We start from the raw sequence: 23,914 nt of genomic DNA on the forward strand, positions 1-23,914 counted from the left end.
CTAATTTGTCAGGGGGTTGGGAACCGGAGTGATAGGGCTGAGGAAGGGGAAAACAGAAATAAATCAAAGATAGAGATGATAGAAAGGACAGGCAGGAGATGAGGCATAATCACAGCCGGTGGGATGAGTTACAGGGCAATAGGGGCATGGTGCAGTTAAAACAGAAAGCAACAAATACTGGACTGGAAGTGTTGTATTTGAATGCACGCAGCATAAGAAACAAAATGGACGATCTTGAAATTCAGCTGCAGATTAGCAAGTATGACGTTGTGGCCATCTCTGAAACTTGGCTAAAGGATGGTTGCCATTGGGAGCTGAACGTCCAAGGATATGTAGTGTATCGGAAAGATAGGTTAGTAGGCAGAGTGGGTGGTGAAGCCCTGTGTATAAGAAATAATATTAAATTATTAGAAAAGGATGACATAGGATCGGACGGTGTAGAGTATAGGTTGAGTTAAGAAATGACAAGGGTAAAAGGACCCTAAAGCCTCCGAACAGCAGCCGGGATGTGGATTACAAATTACAGCAGGAGATAGAAAAGACATGTCAGAAAGGCAATGTCATGATAATCACTGAGGATTTTAACATGGAAGTGGATTGGGAAAACCAGGCCAGTACTGGACCTCAAGAGAGAGAATTTGTAGAATGTCTAAGGGATGGCTTTTTAGAACAGCTTGTTGTTAAGCTACTAGGGAATCGGCTGTGCTGGATTGGGTGTTGTGCAATGATCCAGAGGTGATAAGAGAGATTAAGGTTAAGGAACCCTTAGGGAACAGTGATCACAATATGATCAAGTTCACTTTGAAATTTGAGAAGGAGAAACTAAATTCCAATGTGTCAGTATTTCAATGGAATAAAGGAAATTACAATGGCATGAGAGGGGAACTGGCCGAAGTTGATAGGAAAGGGACACCAGCAGGAAGGACAGCTGAACATCGATGACTGGAGTTTCTGTGAAAAATGAGGGAAGTGCAAGACAGATATATTCCAAATAAGAAGAAATTTTCGAAAGGAAGAAGGACATTACCATGGCTGACAGGTGAAGTTAGAGCCAAAGTAAAAGCAAAGAAGAGGGCATACAAGGATGCCAGAGCTAGTGGGAAGATAGAGGATTTTTAAAACTTGTAGAAGGAAACTAAGAAGATCATTAGGAAGGAAAAGATGAATTATGAAAGGAAGTTGGCGACTAATAGCAAAGAAGACACTAAAAGCTTTCTTAAGTATATAAAGGGTAAAAGAGAGTTGAGGATAGATATATGAGCAATACAAAATGACACTGGGGATATTGTAATGAGAGACGCAGAGATGACAGAGGAACTGAATGCACATTTTGCATCAGTCTTCACAGTGGAAGACATTTGTAGTATATCAGACATTCAAGAGTGTCAGGGAAGTGAAGTATGTGGAGTGAAAATTATGACTGAGAAGGTGCTCAAGAAGCTTAATGGTCTGAGGGTGGATAAACCTCCTGGACCTGATGGAATGCACCCTTGGGATCTGAAGGAAGTAGCTAGAGAGATCGCGGAGGCATTAATCGATAGATTCTGGCATTGTTCCAAATGACTGGAAAATTGCAAATGTTTCTTCACTACTTAAGAAGGGTGGTCAGCAACAGAAAGGAAACTATAGACCTGTTAGCCTGACATCAGTGGTTGGGAAGTTGTTGGAATCGATTGTTAGGGATGAGATTATGGAGTACCTGGAGCTATATGACTAGATAGGCCAAAGCCAGCATGTTTTACTGAAGGGAAAACCCTGCTTGACTAACCTACTGCAATTTTTTGAGGAAATTACAAGCAGGGTAGACAAAGGAGATGCAGTAGATGACTTTCTGCTTCATCTGCAAAACTGATTGCACCATTGAATAAAAGACTCGTATTTACTTTGTGTTTCCCATGTCGGAGTGAAGCAGCTTGAAGTCCTGCTCTAAAGTAAGTGTTCCGAGCTGCTTGTCCAAAAGGAAGCTCCCACAAGCAGCAACGTTCACCACTCAGTCGATGTGAAAAGGGTGGTGGGGTGGCGGGGGGGGTGAATATTTGGCAGGGTGGCCTAGCTGCTGTCTAGTGTGGCAAGCAAAGTAAAGCAAAATTAATTTTTTTTCGAGGCACACATATGTCATCATATACAACCCTGAGATTCATTTTCTTGCTGGCATACTCAATAACTCTACAATAGAATAATAACCATAACAGACTCAATGAAAGACCACCCCTTGAGCATCCAACCAACGTGTAAAAGACAACAAATTGCAAATACGAAAAGAAAGAAATAACAATAAGCAATAAATATTGAGAACGTGAGATGAAGAGTCCTTAAACGTGAGTCCATCGGTTGTGGGAACATTTTAATGATGAGACAAATGAAGCAATCTCCTTTGGTTCAAGAGCCTGATGGATGATGGGTAATAACTGTTCCTGAACCTGGTGGTGTGGGTTCTGAGGCTCCTCTACCTTCTTCCTGATGGTAGCAGTGAGAAGAAAACATGGCCTTAGACGTGAGGCTCCCCGATGATGGATGCTGCTTTCCTGTGACACTGTTTCATGTAGATGTGCTTAGTGGCAGGAAACTTGTAATTAGGGAACTTTCTTTTTCACTGGAACAGAGTATATCAATGCATGTTTTAATAGAGGTGCTTAAGATTAATATAGGCTCAGACCAGTGGACAGTCCTGTGCCTGAGGCTTCTAGAAGGTGGAGAGTGGTACAGGGAGAAGAGGAGGGGCATTGTTTCCAAGAGAAATGAGAACAAAGAGAAATCAGAAAGAGATGGTCAGATGGGATCAGGATCATCTCTCGTGTGATAATCAAACATCAATTTGTGCTCTGAGGGACAACTAATTGACTGCCACGTGGGATTGCTATATAATTTCATGTTAATCATGCCACCTTTTTGCAAATAAGACGAACAACAGGGACAGTAGCATGTTACAAGTGTCCCTATGCATGGTGTGAGTAAGGAGTGATTCCTCAAAAAGGCAGCATCCATCATTAAGGACTCCCATCACTCAGGAAATGTCCTCTTCTCACTGTTGCCATCAGGGAGGAGGTACAGCCGCCTAAAGGCACACACTCAGCGAATCAGGAACAGCTGCCACAAAGTTAACAAATCTCACGACATATGCCGGTGCTATTAAACCCGTTTCTGATTCTGGTACTTTGAGAGTTAAATAATGAATGAACTGCCACAGAGCTGTACGCTGAATTCTTTGTTCCTTTTACTTCACCTTATCAGCAGTGGGTAAACACAGGGAAATCTGAATCACTCACCGACGTAGGGCAGCTCCTCAGTGGTAACACACAGATCATGTGAGAGTCAAAACAATTCGATCAGAGTGGTCACCCTCCAAAAGTTCCAGATGAGTAACCACCAGGCTGAGTCAGTGGAACATGCTTTCTGCCAGGTAACACAACCCAATTAACACATTTCCTAAACTGTTCACACCAATCCCTGAAACCTATGTAATATCTATTTAAAGATTGCACTACGTAGAATATTTACCATACCACTGATAACTGGTGGTACGAGGTTTCACAAATCCTTGTTAAAACATTAATGACCCCACCAGCAAGGAATCTGGAGGTTATCAGCTTGAAAGTTCATGTGCTTTTATATTCTTGGTCACGGTTAGGTAATTGTTTCCTATGAGTGTTCAATCAATGGATGCTATCAGACAATATCTGCTTGGGAAGGTTGGTGGGGTGGAGTCAGGAGTCATTCAAGAGTCTAAGAGTTATTGAATGGAAAAAGACCTTTCAGCCCATTGAGACCATGTCAGCCATCAAGTACTGATAATTACCAATCTCATTTCCCAGCTTCTGACTATTATCGTCAGAATCACAGCATCTCACATGCTCATCTAAATACCTACTAAATGTTGTGTGAGGCACGCGAGGCAGCAGATGCCGGAATCGGGGGCAGCACATAATCTGCAGGAGAAACACCACAAGCTGAGCAATCCCAGTACAGGGCTTTGGTGTGAAATGTCGACAATTCCTTCCCCACAAACAGATGCTGCCCAACCTGCTGAGTTCCTCCAGCAGATCATCTGTTACCTCAAACGTTGTGAGAGTACTGTTCTCCATCACCCACTCCAGCAGTACGTTCCAGGTTTCAACTAATTGTTGGATGAAGCATTCTTCCTCAGATTCTCTCTGCACCTCCTATCCCTGAGCGTAAACCTGCTCTTCGGTCACAGACATCGCTCCCTATTTACGTTGTCTGTACCAGTCATGATTTTCTGTACCTTCATCAATGCAACGGAAAGAAACCCCAGCACATCCAGTCAGGATGCACTGTGCCAGAAAACATCCTGGTGAATATCCTCCATGTCTCCCTCCCGAATCAGAATTAAGTTTATTACCAGTGACACATGCCATGAAACTTGTTGCTTTTCAGCAACGGTGGAGTGCAAGGCATTAAAAACTACTTGGTTACGGAATAAATAAAGCAATCGAAAGAGCATTAGTGAGGTAGTGATCACGGGTTCATGGGCCCATCGTAAATCCGGGGGTGGAATGAGACAGCCTACAGAGGAGAGGGTGACACCCTGACACAGGGTGACACCCTGACACAGCTTCTCGCTCAATGTCCAAAAAACCAAAGAGCTGATTGTGGACGACAGGAGGAGGCCTAATTTGGAGCATTGTGTGCAGCTTTGGTCAGCTACATAGAGGGAAGATTTTAATAAGATTAAAGGAGTACAGGGAAACTTTACAAGGATGTTGCCTAGTCTGGAGGACCTGAATTATAAGGCAAGATTGGATAGGTTAGGATTTTATTCCCTGGAATGTAGAAGATCAAGTGAGATTTGATAGAAGTATAAAAATTATGAGGGGTATAGACACAATAAATGCAAGCAGGCTTTTTCCACTGAGGTTGCATGGGACTGCAACTAGAGGTCATCGGTTAAAGTGAAAGGTGAAAAGTTTAAAGGGAACATGAGGGGAAACTTCTTCACTCAGAGTGCCGTGAGAGGGTGGAATGAGCTGCCAGTGCAACTGGTGCATGTGAGATCAATTTCAATGTTTAAGAGAAGTTTTGATAGATACAAAGATAGTAGGGGTATGGAGGGTGATGTTCTTGGTGTAGGTCGATGGGAGTAGGCAGTTTAAATAGCTGAGAAGGACTAGATGGGCTGAAGGGCTGTCTCTGTGCTGTACTTTTCCATGGCTCTTTCACTTGAGGCACAAATGATGATTTATGTAGTCTTGCCATAAACATTCTGCTCTTCTTAAAAGAAAATTATTAATTTTTCAAGATGAAGGGATCACTGGTGGACCAACATTTATTGTCCATGTCACGAGGTGTGGACAAGGGTGCTGGGAGAGGACCCACAAGCGGGACACAAACACGTCTTTCTTAGGTACAATAAAATAGCATTTATTTCTCGCTACACAGATCGGGAAACCGAGGACAAAGAGGAACACGAACCTCGGACTAGGGGACTAGGGACTGGGATCGCCGCGGACCTTGGACTTGGGGACTGGGACCTTGATTCACCGCTGCCAGACACTTGGATACCATGGATCGCTGCAGACAGAAACGTGGACACCAAAACACAGGACAAGGAATCTTGAACCAGGACTCCTTCAGATCAGGCATCGAGCCAGGACTCTTCTAGGGGTAAACACAAACAACGGGCATGACATCGAGCCGGAACTCCGCCTTCCACTCAGGCACCGAGCCCGGACTCTTCCAGGGGTAGACACGGACAAGTGGCATAAACGTCGAGTCAGGATTTCGCCTTCAACTCACCCCTGGTAGATTGACCTTGCCCGGACCCTCTCTGGTGACGGAAGGTGAATCGCTGGTACTCCGATGCGGGCTGGGTCACTCTGGTGACGGAAGGTGAATCGCTGGTACTCCGATGTGTGCTGGGTCACTCTGGTGACGGAAGGTGAATTGCTGGTACTCCGATGCGGGCTGGATCACTCTGGTGACGGAAGGCGAATTGCTGGTACTCCGATGCGGGCTGGGTCACTCTGGTGACGGAAGGCGAATTGCTGGTACTCCGATGCGGGCTGGGTCACTCTGGTGACGGAAGGTGAATTGCTAGTACTCCGATGCGGGCTGGGTCACTCTGGTGACGGAAGGTGAATTGCTGGTACTCCGATGCGGGCTGGGTCACTCTGGTGATGGAAGGTGAATTGCTGGTACTCCGATGTGGGCTGGATCACTCTGGCTTGACGTAGTGGCGGCAGCAACTTGCGAAGGTTTCTTAACACTCTCATCCCAAACGGCTAAAGCCAGGGGCTTATAAGCTGCCGGTTCGGGTTGAGGGTAGATTACCTTGATTGCCAAGCTCAAGGGATGCGTGAAACGGAATTAGAAGGGAACAAGGAGTCAATGGTCTGGATCGCAACCTAACTAAATTTAAAGGGGAACCAATCCGGACCATGACAGTCCATCCCTTGCTGCTCTTGACAAAATAATGGTGAACTGCCGTCAGATGAAGGGGTGCAGTGGCCATGGTATAACTGAGCAGAATATTGACCAGACCATTCCAGAGGGCAGCGAAAAGAGTAAAACCAGCCATATTGCTACTGGTGAGGAGTCACAAAAAGACCAGACCTCAATTTCTTTACCTGAAGAAGCTTAAGAAGAATTTTTTTTACAGCAGTCTGAAAGTTTCCTGGTCCCCATTACTAGTTTTCTATAGACAATTCCAGATTAGCCAAATGGAATATCCACAAGGACCCGAACCCACATCATGTTGTGTGGCTGCCTGTATTGAGATGTATCCATACTATATACAGTCGGCCCTCCTTATCCGCGAGTTCCGCGTGCACGAATTCAACCAACCGCGAACCGAAGAAACCCGGAAGTGCTCTTCCAGCGCTTGTCATTCGAGCATTGTTCGCCCCGCGTCTCGTTCGCTCGCTACTTTGTTCCTGTGAAAAATGGCTCCTAAGAAGCAATTAGGTGGTCAAAGCAATTCCTCAAAGGCTAAGAGGGAGCGTAGAACTTTGGAAAAGTGGCATGTCGCATTCCGAAGTGGGCCGTAAGGTCGGTAGGAATGAATCGAGCATTTGCACAATAAAGCAGAAAGAAGCTGAAATTTGTGGAAGTGTTAGTGCTGCCCCTACAACGGCATATGAACCTCGACTACGATCCTTCGAGGGAACAAAGCCTCCATGTCACCCGAGGGTTAACAACATGCCTACAACCACTGCAAGATTTGTTTGATGATGCAAAGAAAAAGAAGAGACAGCTTCCTATAACAATGTTTCTAACTAAAGCATCTGCAATTCTGAAGCCTCGACGTTCAACGCTTGAAGATCCTCAGCCCTCAACCTCCACAGTTCCTGACCTTAGTATTACTGAGCCTGCTCCAAAGCGTCCTTATTCCCTAAACAAGACAGTGTAACAACTACTGTACAGGTATTACAAGTTGTACTGGTTGTTTGATCATTGTTCATCTCGCGTCTCGTTCGTTTGCTGCTTGTGTTGTGAGCGAGAGGAACACGCACAGTTTTTTTGTCTTGTCAATATTCCCTAAACATTACAGTATAACAACTATTTACATAGCATTTACATTGTATTAGGTATTATAAGTAATCTAGAGATGATTTAAAGTATACGGGAGGATGTGCATAGGTTATATGCAAATAATACGCCATTTTATACAAGGGACTTGAGCATCCGCGGAGTTTGGTATCCGCGGGAGGTCCTGGAACCAATCCCTCGCAGATAAGGAGAGCTGGCTGTACATATGTAATGCCCCAAGTTGGAAGGAAATCTCACAAGGAGTGGCTGAAGCTGGAGAAGCTGAAGATCAGATAAGGAGATCTTGGAGAGTCAGGAAACCCCTAGATAGGCTGGCAAAGGATGCACCTGGGAAACAGAGTGTTGTGTTCATCCCCATGGTGAGATATGCTACTTCCATTTACAAATGGATTGTGGGTCCTGAAACCATGAAATTCATTTGAATACTGTGTTATTAATAATGGTTTGATGAGCTCCACAGCCATGAGGACTTGACTACTGCTAGTGGGTGAAGGATGTAAAGCCCTAGTTAAGATCTCTACTGCTATGCTGAAGGCATTTCATTTTAGCAGTTTTCTGCAAAAGCAGTGTGTCCTGCTGGTAGAATGTTTCGGTTTCGGCTAAAGATAAGAAGCCCTGCTGCTCAACTTAGGAATGTTGTGTCAGCCAATCAGCATGATGGGATCTGGGGAAGGTTCTAGAGAGAGTGGGGAGGAGAGAGATTTGAGATGGGCAGTGGTCTGGTTTGGGTCTTTTTGGCGGGAGCTGCGGAGTGGGACGGAGGGGAAGATGCCGCAGAATGTGGTGGGAAGGAGAGTCCCCGTTGCAAGAAGTGCTTTGTGCAGGTGAATGGCACCAGGGAGGAGGGCCAATATTCCTGAGAGAGAGCCAGTTTGTTCGAGATGGACTTCAAGGGAAGTTTGATCTGTGGCTTGTACTTTCATGCTGACTGTGGGTTTGGTGCTGTGAGTAACAGTTGTACCCAGCTTTAGAACAGAGAGTTCTAACGGTTATGTACACATTTAGACTGGTTTAACTGTAATGGGGCACATATCTTTTTTTCTTTCCTTTCTCTTGATGAATCTGAAAATTAGTAAATATACTTACTTTATAACATCATGCAGTGTGCAATCTAGTATTCCTTGCTGACTGATAATTGTGTATGGGCAGTACTTACACAGCATTTGCTTAAATATAAGTTTGCTGATGACACCACAATTGTAGGCTGTATCTCGGGTAATGATGAGTCTGAGTACAGAGAAGAAATTAAGAACCTGGTGGCATGGTGCGAAAACAATAACATCAGCAAGACGAAGGAATTGGTTGTTGACTTCAGAAGGAGTAGCGGACCACACGACCCCATCTACATCGGTGGTGTGCAGGTGTGCAGGTCAAAAGCTTTAAGTTCCTCAGGGTCAATATCACAACTGACCTGACTTGGTCTAACCAAGCAGAGTTCACTGCCAAGAAGGCCCACCAGCGCCTTTACTTACTGAGAAAGCTGAAGAAATTTGGCCTGTCCCTTAAAACCCTCACTAATTTTTACAGATGCACTGTAGAAAGCATTCTTCTAGGGTGCATCACAACCTGGTATGGAAGTTGTCCTGTCCAAGACCAGAAGAAGCTGCAGAAGATTGTGAACACAGCCCAGCACATCACACAAACCAATCTTCCGCCCTTGGACTCACTTTACACCACACGCTGTCGGAGCAGTGCTGCCAGGATAATCAAGGACACGACCCACCCAGCCAACACACTTTTTGTCCCTCTTTCCTCCGGGAGAAGGTTCAGGAGCATGAAGATTCGTACGGCCAGATTTGAGAACAGCTTCTTTCCAACTGTGATAAGACTGCTGAACAGATCCTGACCCGGATCTGGGCTGAACCTTCCAAATATCCAGACCTGACTTGCACTACCTTACTTTCCCTTTTCTATTTTCTATTTATGATTTATAATTTAAATTTTTATTATATTTACTATCAATTTGTACTCCAGAGAGCACAAAGTGCAGAATCAATTATCGTTGTGATGATTGTACGCTCTAGTATCAATTGAGACAATAAAGCAATAAAGCAAAATCGAGGTTTCTTTAATCAGAACATCACAGTGTTCCTATTTGGTTGAACCCCAAATCATACTGACCCTAGTCATACATTGTTTATGAAAGGTGGCTTTCTCACTGCTGAGTCACGTAGCTGTTAGCAGAGTTAGCTGTCAAGCCAAGTTTACATACGATCCTGGTGAGAGGGTTGCACTTACTTTGATAATAAATGTACTTTGAACTTTGAACATTGAAAATCTGCAAGCTGGCAGATCTCCATTCACCCTCACCAAATGTTAAAGATGCAGCATAGAATGCACCTCCCCATCAGGGAACTGACCATGCCTTTCTCCAGTTTAATCAAGAGGACATGGTCATAATCAATATTGGAAATGGATTGGGCATGCATTGAGTAGAGAGGTCAACTCCATCATCTGGACTGCAGTTCATTGGAGCCCTGAAGGGCAGAGGAAACGTGGGAGACCAAGGACACTTGACACCGTATCGTACAGGCGGAAATGAGGACCTTGAACCACTCCTGGGGCAACAACAGAGAAGATGGCCGAGTACATACAGAGATAGAGGACCTTCATCGCTGCCCTAAGGTCAAATGGCGTAATGAGCAGTAAGAAACTAAGTAGAGAATGTAAGCTCGATGGATGCTTTGCAGCTTGGTATGCAACTGCTCTGCCCATGACCACAAGTAACTGGAGAGTTGTGGGTACAGCACAGCACTTCCCCTATATCTCCTGCTGCCTCAGTGAAGCAGCCAGCAAAATCAAAGACCCATCCTACCCTAGACATTCTCTCTTCTCCACTCCCATCATGCAAAGATAAAAGCCCCAAACCAAGTACCACCAGGTTCAAGGACCGCTTCTATCCTGCTGTTATAAGGCTACTGAATCCACCTTTGTACAAAAAGGTGGACCTTAGATTTATCCAATTCAAGACAACCTTACTGACTATCTGCACTTTCTCTGTGAACGTAACACTACACTCTGTATTCTGTTGCTGCCTTTTCCTTGTATTGCCCTCAATGTATTGATGTCATTAAATGATCTGTATGCAAAACAAAATTATTGACTGAACATAGAACATAGAATATTAGCACACAGTACAGGGCCATCGGCCCATAATATTGTGCCAACCTTTTAATATACTGTAAAATCAGTCCTACATAGCACTCCATTTTTCTATCAGCCATGTGCCTAAGAGTTTCTTAAATCTCCCTATTGTAAACACAAGAGATTCAGCAGATTTCGGAAATCCGGAGCAGCACACACAAAGTGCTTGAGGAACTCAGCAGGAATAAGCATTTGATGTTTTGGGCTGAGACCTCGAAATGTTGACTGTGTACTCTTTTCCGTAGATGCTGCCTGACCTGATGAGTTCCTTCAGCATTTTGAGTGAGTTGTCCCTAATGTATCTGCCTCTACCACCAATGCAGCCCACACTCGTGTAAAATACTTACCTCTGACATTCCCCCTATACATTCCTCCAATCACCTTAAAATTACACCTCCTCTGGCTATCAACTCAATCTATGCCTCTCATCATCTTTTACACCTTGATCAAGTCACCCCTCATCTTCTCCAAAGAGTAAGCTCGCTCAACCTATCCTAATAAGACATGCCCTCTAATACAGGCAGCATCCTCGTAAATCTCATCTCTGAGGCTTCCATATCCTTCCTGTAATTGACTGGAATGGAACACAATATTAAAGTGTAGTTTAACCAGGCCTTTTATAGAGGTGCAACAATACCTTACAGATCTTGCACTCAATCCCCTGACTAATGAACCTTTGAGGGAAATGTACCTCAGTGGAACTTGAACTCACTTCTTCAAGATTGTTATTCCTGGTTTCTGGGTTACCGGTAATTTAACTACGTGCATCACCACCAAAATGGAAAGATTACAGAAGCTGATGGCAGGACCAAAGTTATGCAATTGATTTGACTGGAGCTGGTAGCTTTGCAACGGAGAGAATTGGGGTAGATGTAATCGAGGTGGTATCACAAAGGACTTATTTCCCTAAGCAGGGGGGTTTGTAACTGAAGGTACAAAGGAAATTGAAGGCTGAGAAGAAAATACTTCACACAATAACAAATAAGCCGGATGTGGGTCTGAAAATCACCATTTGAAATGTGGTCAAGGCTTTGACCCTCAGTCACATATGGAAAAAGTCAGGTAAGCACATGGGAGGCAAAGCTTAAAAGGCCATAGTTGAAGAGTTCAAAATTAGCCTGTTTTTCTCTCTGTTTGTGTTCTTCTCTCTATAATTCAATGAATTATCTGTAAGACGACCTCACAGCCAAGACCAAGTTTATAAATGGAAACTAAACAGTATCTCTATTGTTGAGGGAATTGTTTGGTTTCCACTGAATAGAGATTTAAGACAGAGATTTGTGCATAAAGTTAATAATTCTTTAATCTTAGATCCTTTGTTGGTTAAGGAATGCTAGCTGTGACTGAAACACTTTGTGGAACGTATCTCGGCCACAACATTCCAGAGCATTATTGTATAAATGCTATTGAAGTACATTCCATGTAACTGTTCACCACACTTTGTAATCAGCAGCTGCCTAGCATGGAATCCACTCTAGAATCTCCTAAAAGCTTTCATTGCTGGACTAAAATCTCCTAAAATCTCCTAAAAGCTTTCATTTGGGAATACTTTCCTGAGTCTTGAACACAAGAAAGTCTGCAGATGCTGGAATTCCAAACACACAAAATGCAGGAGGACATCAGCAGGTTAGACAGTATCTGTGAAAATGAATAAACAGTCGATGTTTTGGGCTGAGACCCTTCTTCAGGACTAAAATGGAAGGGGGAAGATGCCAGATTAAAAAAGTGGGCAGAGGGGAAGGCTAGCTAGAAGATGATAGGTGAAGCCAAGTGGGTAGGAAAGGTAAAGGGCTGGAGAAGAAGGAACCTGATAGGAGAGATGAATGGACCATAGGAGAAAGGGAAGGAGAAGGGAAGTGATAGACAGGTTAGGAGAGGTAAAAGGCTAGAATGGGGAATAGGGGGCAGAGGGAAGAACATTTAATCAGAAGGAGAAATTGATGTGTGCCTTAATCAGTTCCTCTGGTGTGTAGTTGAAAATCTGTGGTTCCATAATGCAAGTAGTGACTATATGGATGCAAAACTGAATAGCCTTGAAGCCTTCAACATTTGAAATAGGCACAGATCCAATATTCCCTATCCCCACTGATGACTCAGTGAGTAAAATCCACCATTTGTCACTGCACTGAGTTCAACAAACCAACAAAATCCAAATTCTACTTCGTCCCAAGTTGACTTCAGCCATGGAAACAGATAGTCTTGGCTTTTTAAGGGAGTGCAAAAGATTGCCAGTGTTCCCATTTCAGAGTGATCCATCACCATGAGGAATCTCCTCAGAAGTGCCCCTGATGACTGCTCCTCATGGAGTTGTCCTTCCCCTTCCTATCACCATCCCATTCTCAGGAAAGGGCAAAATTCAGAAAGTAACAATCATGCTAATATAATGACAGAATATTGAGAAAATAATAAAATGATTGAGCAGTGTCAGTGTGGCTTTAAGAAGAGAAGTTAATGTTTGATTAATCTGCAGCAATTATTTGAGGAGTAGATAATGAGTAACAGATAGATGTGCTGCATTTGGATATTCAGAAGGTTTTCAATAAGGCCCCAGGGAAACAGATAGTACCCATAAGACATTGGAGCAGACTTAGGCCATTCAGCCCATCAAGTCTGCTCCCCCATTCCATCATGGTAGCTTTAAATATATACGACAACTTGGCCTCCAGAGCCGTCTGTGGCAATGAATTCCACCCTCTGGCTGAAGAAGTTCTTCCTCATCTCTATTCTACATGGTTGTCCCTCTACTTTGAGTGTGACCTCTGGTCCTCAACTCCCCCATTATCAGAAACATCCACTCCACAGCCATTCTATCCAAGCCTTCCAATATTCGATTGGTTTCAAAATGATCCCACGTTATCTTTCTAAACTCATGCAAGTACAGGCTCAGAGTCATCAAACGGTCCTCGTATATTAACTCTTTCATTACCAGAATAATTCTTGTATACCTCATCTGGACGTTCTCCAACGCCAGCATATCTTTTCATAGATGAGGAGCACAAAACTGCTTGGAATACTCCAAGTGCAGACTGACTACTGCCTTATAAAGTCTCAGCATTAAATCCTTATTTTTATATTCTGGGCCACTCAATCTGTCCCTCCCCACTGATCTCTCTCCTGGCACTTACCCTCGCAAGTGGAACAAGTGCTACACCTACCCCTACACCTCCTTCCTCACCACTATTCAGAGCCCCCGGTGTGGCCTCTTGCTTATTGGTGAGACCAACGTAAATTGAGAGAATGCCTTGCCGAGCACCTACGCTCCACCCACCAGAAAAAGTGGGATCTCCCAGTGGCCACCCATTATAATTCCACTTCCCATTCCCATTCTGACAGGTGAATCTATGGCCTCCTCTACTGTTGCGATGAGGCCACACTCAGGTTAGAGAAGCAACATCTTATATCCCATCAGGGCAGGTTCCAACCTGATGGCATGAACATTGATTTTTCAAACTTCTGATAATGCTCCCCTTCGCCATTCCCCCATTCCCATTTCCTTCTCACACCTCTTCTCCTTATCTGCCCATTGCCTCCCTCTGTTGCTCCTCCTCCTTTTCTTTTGTCCATGGCCTTCTGTCCTCTCCTATCAGATTCCCCCTTCTCCAGCCCTGTATCTCTTTCACCAATCAACTTTCCAACTCTTTACTTCACCCCTTCACACCCCCCACCTTCTAACTCTGATTCCACGTCTTTTTTTCTCCAGTCCTACTGAAGGGTCTCGGCCTGAAACGTCAACTGTACCCTTTTCCATAGATGCTGCCTGGCCCGCTGAGCTCATCCAGCATTTTGTGTGTGTTGCTAACACTGAATTTGCCTTTCTTACCACCAGCTCAACCTGCAAGTTAACCTTCAGGGACTATCACATGGGGACTCCCAAATCCCTTTGCCCTCTGATTTTTGAATTTTCTCAATATTTAAAATATTATCTATATGACCACACACTTCCCTACATTATATTCCAACTCTCATTTCTTCGCCCATTCCCCCAATCTAAGTCCTTCTGCAGACTCACTGCTTCCTCAACACTGTATGCCCCTCCACATATCATAGAGTCATAGTCATAGAACTCTACCACACAGAAACAGGCCCTTTGGCTCAAAGTCCGTGCCAAACCAACAATCTCCCTAGTCCCATCACCCTGCATCTGGACCATAGCCCTCCACACCCCTTCCATTCTTTACCTACCCAAATCTCTCTTAAAAATTCAAATCAACTCTACATTCACAGCTTGAGCTGGCAGGTCATTCCCCACTCACAATACCCTCTCAGTGGAGAAGTTCCTCTTCAAGTCTCCCTTAAATATTTCACCTTTCACCTTTAACCATGACCGCTAGCTCTCGTCTCACCCAGCCTCACTGGAAGCAACCTACTTGCATTTATCCTATTGTAACACCCTGGTTAAAATGTTTACTGCTATGCTGTGAATGTTTCATTTTAGCAGTTCTATAAGAGCAGTCTGTTTTGTTTTCAGCATGTTTGGGTTTCAGCTGAAGATAAGAGGTTGTGAAGTTCGTGCTTATGTAACATGCTGTAGGGTTTCACTGCTGTGTAGCATGCTGTGAAGTTTCACTGATAATGTAAGGGTTTCTCTGTAGCAGCAATGTTTGGGTTATGACTGGAGATAACGGGGTTTGGAATGCTGTTGTTCTTTCTTGGGAGTCTGGAAGAGAGATTTTCGCTGTCTTTTGCCAGGGACAGATGAGAGAAGATGCGAATGGACAGAGTTGGTAGACGGCCGGATGGGGTGGACTTGTAGCGAGGGTCCGAAGGGCAGCAACAATCGGCGGAGGTCGACGGTGGACAATCAGCTTATCAGTGAGCTCCAACATTGTGCAACAGACTGTTTAATAAGATTGGGCCCTTCTTTTTCTCTTTTTTTTCATTTCTTTACTAACCATATAGTCAAAGTAAGAATTATAAAGCTTAATCGTTTAATCGCACATTATGTACTGTTTGCTATTTCGGGGTACTGATTTGTAACAGAGGACACATCGCGCAGCATCCACCCAAGCGAGATTTCTTAAGTTTGGCCAGGCCGGGGGCTATCACCCCCTATATTAAGCCTCTAGCTGAAGCGAGAGTTACACTTAGGAACGTAGTGTCATCCAGTCAGGATGGTTGAATTGCAGGAGGTTCTAGAGAACTCTGGGCAGAAAGGTTTTTGTGACAGACTCTGGAGTGGGTCGATGTCTTTTTGGCAGGAGTTGGGAGAGGACAGGAGGAAAGATTGGCTGAGGGTGCCGTCCCTATTGCACAAGGTGCTTTGTGCTGATGAATGACTTCAAAGAGAGGAGGGACCAGTACTCCCGTGGCGGAGCCTGTTTGTTCGAGATGGACTTTGAACGACATTCGGAAGGTGGTGCATGCTTTCATGCAGACCGAGGGTCCAGCGCATGAGTTAAAGACAACTTTGACATGAGCTCCAACTTACATGCACATTGGACTGGGCTAACTGTAATGGGCCTTATTATTTTCTTTCTTTTCTTTTTCCAACTAATGTTTAAAGCTGACATTTATAAATAAACTTTCTTTATAAGTATACGCAGTGTACACTCTGTCATTTCTTGCCAACGGCTAATTGCACGGGGGCAGTACTTAGACAGTATTCACACAGATCGGGGTTTAGGTGGTCGAGACATCCCAACCTCTTAGTTTTGGTGGGACCCAAGTCATATCGACCCTAGCTGTACGGAATCTGAAAAGGGTGGTTTTCTCACCGCCGAGTCTGCTGGCTGTTAGTGAGGGGCTAACAAGCTGTAATGCCCAGTAAAAGGAGGTTTCACTATCTATACATCTCATAATTTTGATTACTTCTATCAAATATCCCTTCATTCTCCTACTCTCTAGGTGATAATGTCCTAACTTATTCAACCTTCCTCTATAAACTCAGGTCTTTATGTCCAGGCAACATCTTTGTAAGTTTTTTTCTGAACCATTTCACCCTGACTTAATCTTTCCTGTAGCAGGTGACCAAACCTGGACACAATACTCCAAATTAGGCCTTATGCAATTTCAACGTAACATCCCAACTCCTGTACTCAACTCATTGACTTCTGAAGGCCAATGTGCCAAAAGCTTTCTTTACAGCCCAATCTACCTGTGACACCACTTTTAAGGAGTTACAGATCTGTGTTCCCAGATCCCTCTGTTCTACAGCACTCCTCAGTATCCTACAGCTCACCATGTATTACCTACCCCGGTAGCTCCACTCAACGTACAACACCTCACACTTGTCTGCATTAAATTCCATCTGCCATTTTTCAGCACATTTTTCCAGCTGGCCCAGTTCCTGCTGCAAGCTCCGATGTCCCCTTCCTTCAAAGAAAGGGGCTTTCCTTCCTCAACCATAAACACAGCCCTCACCCCCATCTTGTCCATTTCCCACACAGCCCTCATCCCATCCATTCGCCACCCTACCAGAGATAGGTTTCCTCTTGTCCTCCAGCATCTACGTCCAGCACATAATTCTCCGTAACTTCCCCCAATACCAATGGGATCTCACCACCAAGCAGATCTTTCCCTCCCCACTCCCCCCACTTTCCGCTTACCATAGGGATCACACCCTATGCAGCTCCCTTGTCCATTCATCTCTCCCCACTGATCTCTCTCCTGGTACTTATCTTTGCAAGCAGGACAAGTGTCACACCTGCCCCTACAGCTTCTCCCCATTCAAGGCCCGAAACAGTCCTTCCAGGAATGGCAGCACATCCCCTGTGAGTCTGTTGGAGTCAGGTACTGTATCCAGTGCTCCAGGTGTGACCTCCTGTATATTGGTGAGACCTGACGTAGATTAGGAGACCGCTTCGCTGAGCACACATGCTTCGGCCTCCAGAAAATAAAACGGGATCTCCTGGTAGTCACTCATTTCATTTCTACTTCCCACTCCCATTGCAATATGTCAATCCACAGCCTCTTCTACTGCGATGAGGCCACACTCAGGTTGGAGGAGCAACATCTTATATTCCGCTTGGGTAGCCTCCAACCTGATGGCATAAACATCAATCTCTTGAACTTCCGGTAATTGTCCCTCCTTTCACAATTCCCCATTCTCACATCTCTCTTTCACCTTTTACCTGCCCATCACCTCTCTCTGGTGCTCCTCCCCTTTTCCTTTCTTTCATGGCCTTCTGTCCTCTCCTATCAGATTTGCCCTTCTTCAGCCCTGTATCTCTTTCACCAATCAACATCCCAGCTCTTTATTTCACCCTCCCCACTCCCTGTTTCACCTATCACCTTCTACCTTATACTTCTTCCTCCCTTCCTCCTACCTTCTTACTCTGACCTCATCTTTTTTTCTCCAGTCCTGATGAAGGGTCTTAGTCCAAAGCATCGACTGTTTATTTTTTTCCATAGATGCTGCCCGGCCTGTTGAGTCCCTCCAGCATACTCAGAATCAGAATCAGGTTTATTATCACCGGTCTGTGATGTGAAAATTGTTAACTTAGCAGCAGCAGTTCAATGCAATAAATAGTCTAGCAAAGAAAAAAAAAATTAAAAACTAAATAAGCAAGTAAATCAATTACGTATATTGAATAGATTTTAAATATGTGCAAAAACAGAAATACTGTATATTTTAAAAAAAGTGAGGTTGTCTCCAAAGATCCAATGTCCATTTAGGAATCAGATGGCAGAGGGGAAGAAGCTGTTCCTGAGTCGCTGAGTGTGTGCCCTCAGGCTTCTGTACCTCCCACCTGATGGTAACAGTGAGAAAAGGACATGCCCTGGGTGCTGGAGGTCCTTAACAATGGACGCTTCCTTTCTAAGACACTGCTTCCTAAAGATGTTCTGGGTACTTTGTAGGCGTGTACCCAAGATGGAGCTGACTAGATTTACAACCTTCTGCAGCTTCTTTCAGCCCTGTGCAGTGGCCCCTTCCCCATACCAGACAGTGATGCAGTCTGTCAGAATGCTCTCCACGGTACAAATATAGAAGTTTTTGAGTGTATTTGTTGACATGACAAATCTCTTCAAACTCCTAATGAAGTATAGACACTGTCTTGCTTCTTTATAGCTGCATCGATGTGTTGGGACCAGGTTAGATCCTCAGAGATCTTGACACCCAGGAACTTGAAGCTGCTCACTCTCTCCACTTCTGATCCCTCTATGAGGATTGTGTGTGTTACTTAGTTTTCCTCGCTGTCCCAATCTTGGTGTCATCTGCAAATTTGCTAATCCAGTTTACCACATTATCATCCATATCATTGATGTTGATGGCAAACAACAACGGACCCAGCACCAATCTCTGCACCACACCAACAGCGACAGAGGCAACCATCTACAACCACTCCCTCGCTTCTTCCAAAAAACCATCGTCAAATCCAGTTTTGCTACCCCATCTTGAATGCCAAGTGACTAAACCTTCCAGACCAACTTCCTATGCAGGTCTTTGTAAAAAGGCCTTGTTAAAGTCCAAGTAGGAAGCATTCACTGCCTTGTCTTCAACAACTTTCATGGTAACTTCCTTGAAAAACTCTAAGACTGGTTAGACATGAATTACCACACACAAAGCCATGTTGAATATCTCAAACATTCCATGTTTATCAAAATACTTATATATCTGGCCCTTTAGAATACCTTCCAATAGCTTTCCCACAACTGATGTCAGACTCGGCGGCTTATAATTTCCTGGTTTCTGTTTAGAGACTTTTTTTTAAACAGCAGAACAATATATCGCTAAGGATGTTTTGAATATCTCAGTTAGGCCCCCGGCAATTTCGCCACTTGCCTTCCATAGCGTCTGAAGGTACACCTCCAAATAGTAGTAAGGACATGGTCTACAAATTACAATGGGAGATAGAAAATGATTGCCAAAAGAACAATATTGCAATAGTCATGGGGGACTTCAATATGCAGGTAGATTGGGAAAATCAGGTTGGTGCCGGATTCCAGGAGAGGGATTTCGAGAGTGGCTAAGAGATTGCTTTTAAGAGCAGCTTGTGGGATCAGCTATTCTGGACTGGGTGTTGTGCTATGAACTGGAATTACCCTAACTGTTTCCATACTGTGGTGTTCTATGACTCTTAAGACTCTATGATGCTGTGGACTCATCCCAAATTCCGTCACGTTGAGCAACACCTTTAAGCTAGAGAATTTTGAGTGAAATGAGTCAGGTTAATCAACACTTCTTATCTTTGTGCTGCAAACAGTACCAGCATTTGAGCCAATCTTTTGAGTACTTATGCCCCATAGTCTGACATTGTGAGTTTAAAAGTAACAGAACTCAAAATCCGCAAAGTACTGCAGCATGCTTGAAGACACAGCTCAAAGCTTGAAGCCTATTTTTACATGGTCTCTGTACTCCTTCAAATTCTGACTTCTTGATCTTCTAGCGTAGAGGTTAGCGTAACACTTTGTAGTGCCAGCTACAAGATTGGAGTTCAACTCCCGCCATAGTCTGTAAAGAGTTTGTATTTCCTCCCTGTGACTGCAGGATTTCCTCTGGGTCCTCGAGTTCCCTCCCATATTCCAGAGATGTACAGTATGGTAAGGATTAGTTAATTGTGGGCATGCCTTGATGGAGGCGGAACTGTGGCAACATTTGGGGGCCGCTCCCAGCATGTTGTTGGGAAAGACGCAAAACAACAGATTTCATTGTCTGTTTCAGCGTATATATGATCATTACCTTTTAATCGTTGAATGTATTCACCATTGGCAGTTATGCTTCGACATCAAGGTCCAAAGCTCTCAAATTTCCTTCCTGCAAAACACACACAAAATGCTGGGAGATCTCAGCAGGTCAGGACGCATCTATGGAAGGAAATGAACAGTTCGCAGCATTCTGCAGAATCTCGTTAACAGCAGAGTCTCTTTGAGGTATGTCTACCCTGAAGAACTTATTCTCTCACAGGAATTCTGTCAGCTGGCTCCTGCCCTCTTCCATTCCAGAACTGAAGAAGTCTCTCAGCCCAAAACATCAACTGTTTATTTCTCTCTGGATGCTTCCTGATCTGCTGAGTTCCCTCAGCAGTTCGTCTGTGTGTTGCTCAAGATTTCCAATGTTAGCAGAACCTCTCGTGTCTTCAAATTTCCTTCCTCATACATTGTGCCTTCTTCCTGTCGCTCTTCCAAGAAATCGAACCGTGTAAGTTTTAGCTTGTCAATCTTTATCTTCCAGTGTTCTCAACCCATAATTTATCAGCGTACTCCAGACTAATGAGCAAAATACCAAACCATCGGATTCCCAAATAACTAGGCACGGGATTAGACCACAGTTCTCAACGTTCAGAAGCTCAAAGTAAATTTATTATCAAACTACATATATCTCACCATATACGAATAACCTTGAGATTTGTTTTGTTGCAGGCATCCTCAAAAATCTATAATAGAATAATAACCATAATCAAATCAACGAGAGACCACACCAACCTGGGTGATCAACCAGTGTGCAAAATGCAACAAACTGCACAAATACAAAAAGAAAGAAATAATAATAATAATAATAATAATTAATGATCAATAAGTATAAAGAACATGAAATAAAGAGTCCTTGAAAGTGAGTCCATAGGTTGTGGGAACATTTCAATGATGGGCAAGTGAGGTTGAGTGAATTTATCCCCTCTGGTTCAAGAACCTGATGGCTGATGGTTGATAACCATTTCTGAACCTGGCAGTGTGAACCCTGAGGCTCTTGTACCTTCTTCCTAATGGCCACAGCGAGAAGAGAACACGTCCTGGGTGGTGGGAATCCCTGATGATGGATGCTGCTTTCCTGAGACAGTTCTAGATGTGCTCAGTGTTGGGGAGGGCTTTACCCGTGATGGACTGGGCTGTATCCACTATTTTTTGTGGGATTTTCCATCCAAGGACATTGGTGAATCCAGTGAAGCAATTAGTCAATATACTCTCAAAGTTTTAGATGTCACGCCAAATCTTCACAACCTCCCAAGGAAGTAGAGGTGATGCAGCGCTTACTTCATAATGGCACTTACATTCTAGGCCTGGGACACTTTCTCTGAAATTACAACATGACAAATTACTGTCCCTCTCCACCTCTGATCCTCCAATGAGGGAGGACAGGCTCATGGATCTCTGGTTTCCTCCCCCTGAGGTCAAAATCAGCTCCTTGGTTTTGCTGGCATTGAGTAAGAGGTTGTTGTTATGGCACCGCTCAGCCAAATTTTCAGTACTTCTATATGCAGATTTGTCAATTTGATTCGGCCTATGACAGTGGTGTCATCAGCAAGCCTGAATGTGGCATTGGAGCTGTGCTCAGCCACACAAAGAGAGTAGCGCAGGCAGGAAAGAATTCATGAAGGGTTAGAAAATCGTTAAGAACGAGAAGCTGTTTCTGGCGGCAGATATATCATTAATGGGAGAACATAGGTTAAAGACAATTAGCAAAGAGTCTAGCTGAGCCTTCAATAATAAATGCACTGATGGAGAAATGAATACATATGAACACAAATGTGATTTCAGTATGGGAATCAAATAAATACTGAAAGCTCTACAGGAAAGGTCAATGAATTAGAACTAAATATAGATTTTTTGTTAACTGGTAAAGGCATGATGTGCCATATGACCTCCTTCACTAAAGAATGATTGTTCAAATCTAGTTCCATACTGTTGATATATAGAAGGATTTTTTAAAGATCAAAACATAGGTTTGAGGAATTAAATAATTTTAAACTGTTGCACTAGTTTGGTTGTGTGTTATTTTTCAGTTTATACTTGACTCATAAAAAAGGTTAACCAACCCAAGAAATGTGTAGGTGACTTGGGAGAGAAGATTGTTGTACTCTGTGACAGTGCAACACAACCAAACACAATCTTTCTAGCACCTCCTGCTGACAGCTGAGGCAAATGCAGCTCTGAAAGCAGAGAGCTTCCTCTTGACTCAGTTAAACGGTGGTGTTACTCAGTTTTAGAATAAAATTCTCACAGGATTGAACAAGGTCAATACAGAAAAGTGAATCTATCTGAGAAGATAATACTTTAAATCGAAGACACAACACCTAGTCGTGTGATTAGAAAGAGCTTTTTCAGAAAAGAGAGAGGGGGAGGAGGAGAAACTCAATTTCCCCTAAATATTTGTGCTTGTGTTAAACACGGTTAAGACATAGAATCCTACTGGGCAAGGTTATTAAGGGATGCAGAGCAAAGAAACAATGGAATTCAGAAGACAATCACGCATTATCTTAGTAAATACTGAAATAAACTTAGTTTGTAGCGATGTGCTACACACAGCGCTGAAATAACGACATGCAGTCGGTAAGTCATTTCGAGGCGCTGGCATTTAATCCCTAGCGCCCGCCCTCTCCGGGCGGAAATGACGTCAGAGGTGCATTACCAAAGTCTCCCCCCGCGCACTGGCTATTTGTGAGCCGGTTCGCCTGCACAGAAAGTGGGTTGCCACATAACCCCCCACCCCCCCCCCCCCCCCCCCCCCAAACCGGCGATACACTCCCCAATGTCCACAGTCTGGATCAGCCTCTGTTTGGGAGGTCTGCCTCTGCACCGCGGTGCCTGAACTTCGACCGGCTGCGCCAAGTCCACATGGGCTGGTTTGAGTCGGTCCACTGTGAAAACCTCCTCTCTCCCCCCAATGTCCAGAACGTACGTGGTCCCATTGTTGTTGATCACCTTGAATGGCCCCTCGTACGGCCGCTGTAGCGGTGCCCAGTGTCCGCTCCTTCGTACAAGCACAAACTTACAGTTCTGCAGGTCTTTGGGTACATGGGTCGGGGTCCGTCCGTGCTGTGAAGTTGGTACAGGGGCCAGGTTGCCGAGCCTCTCGCATAGCCTGTCCAGGACTGCTGTGGGTTCTTCCTCTTGCCCCCTTGGGACTGGTATGAACTCTCCCGGGACGGCCAGGGGCGCACCGTACACCAACTCGGCCGACGAGGTGTGCAGATCCTCTTTGGGTGCTGTGCGAATTCCAAGCAGGACCCAGGGAAGCTCGTCCACCCAGTTAGGTCCTCTCAGGCGGGCCATGAGAGCCAACTTCAAGTGACGGTGGAAGCGCTCCACCAGTCCGTTCGACTGTGGGTGGTAGGCAGTTGTGTGGTGTAGCTGCGTTCCCAACAGGCTGGCCACAGCCGACCACAGGCTGGAGGTGAACTGGGCACCTCTGTCGGAGGTAATGTGGGCCGGTACCCCGAAACGTGCTACCCAGGTTGCGATCAGTGCTCGGGTGCAGGAATCAGCAGAGTGTCAGTGAGCGGGACCGCCTCTGGCCACCTCGTGAACCGGTCTACCATAGTTAGGAGGTACCGTGCTCCTCGGGACACTGGTAGGGGGCCCACAATATCCACATGAATGTGGTTGAACC

This window comes from Hemitrygon akajei, chromosome 3, assembly GCF_048418815.1.
Source record: "Hemitrygon akajei chromosome 3, sHemAka1.3, whole genome shotgun sequence".
NCBI lineage: Eukaryota > Metazoa > Chordata > Chondrichthyes > Myliobatiformes > Dasyatidae > Hemitrygon > Hemitrygon akajei.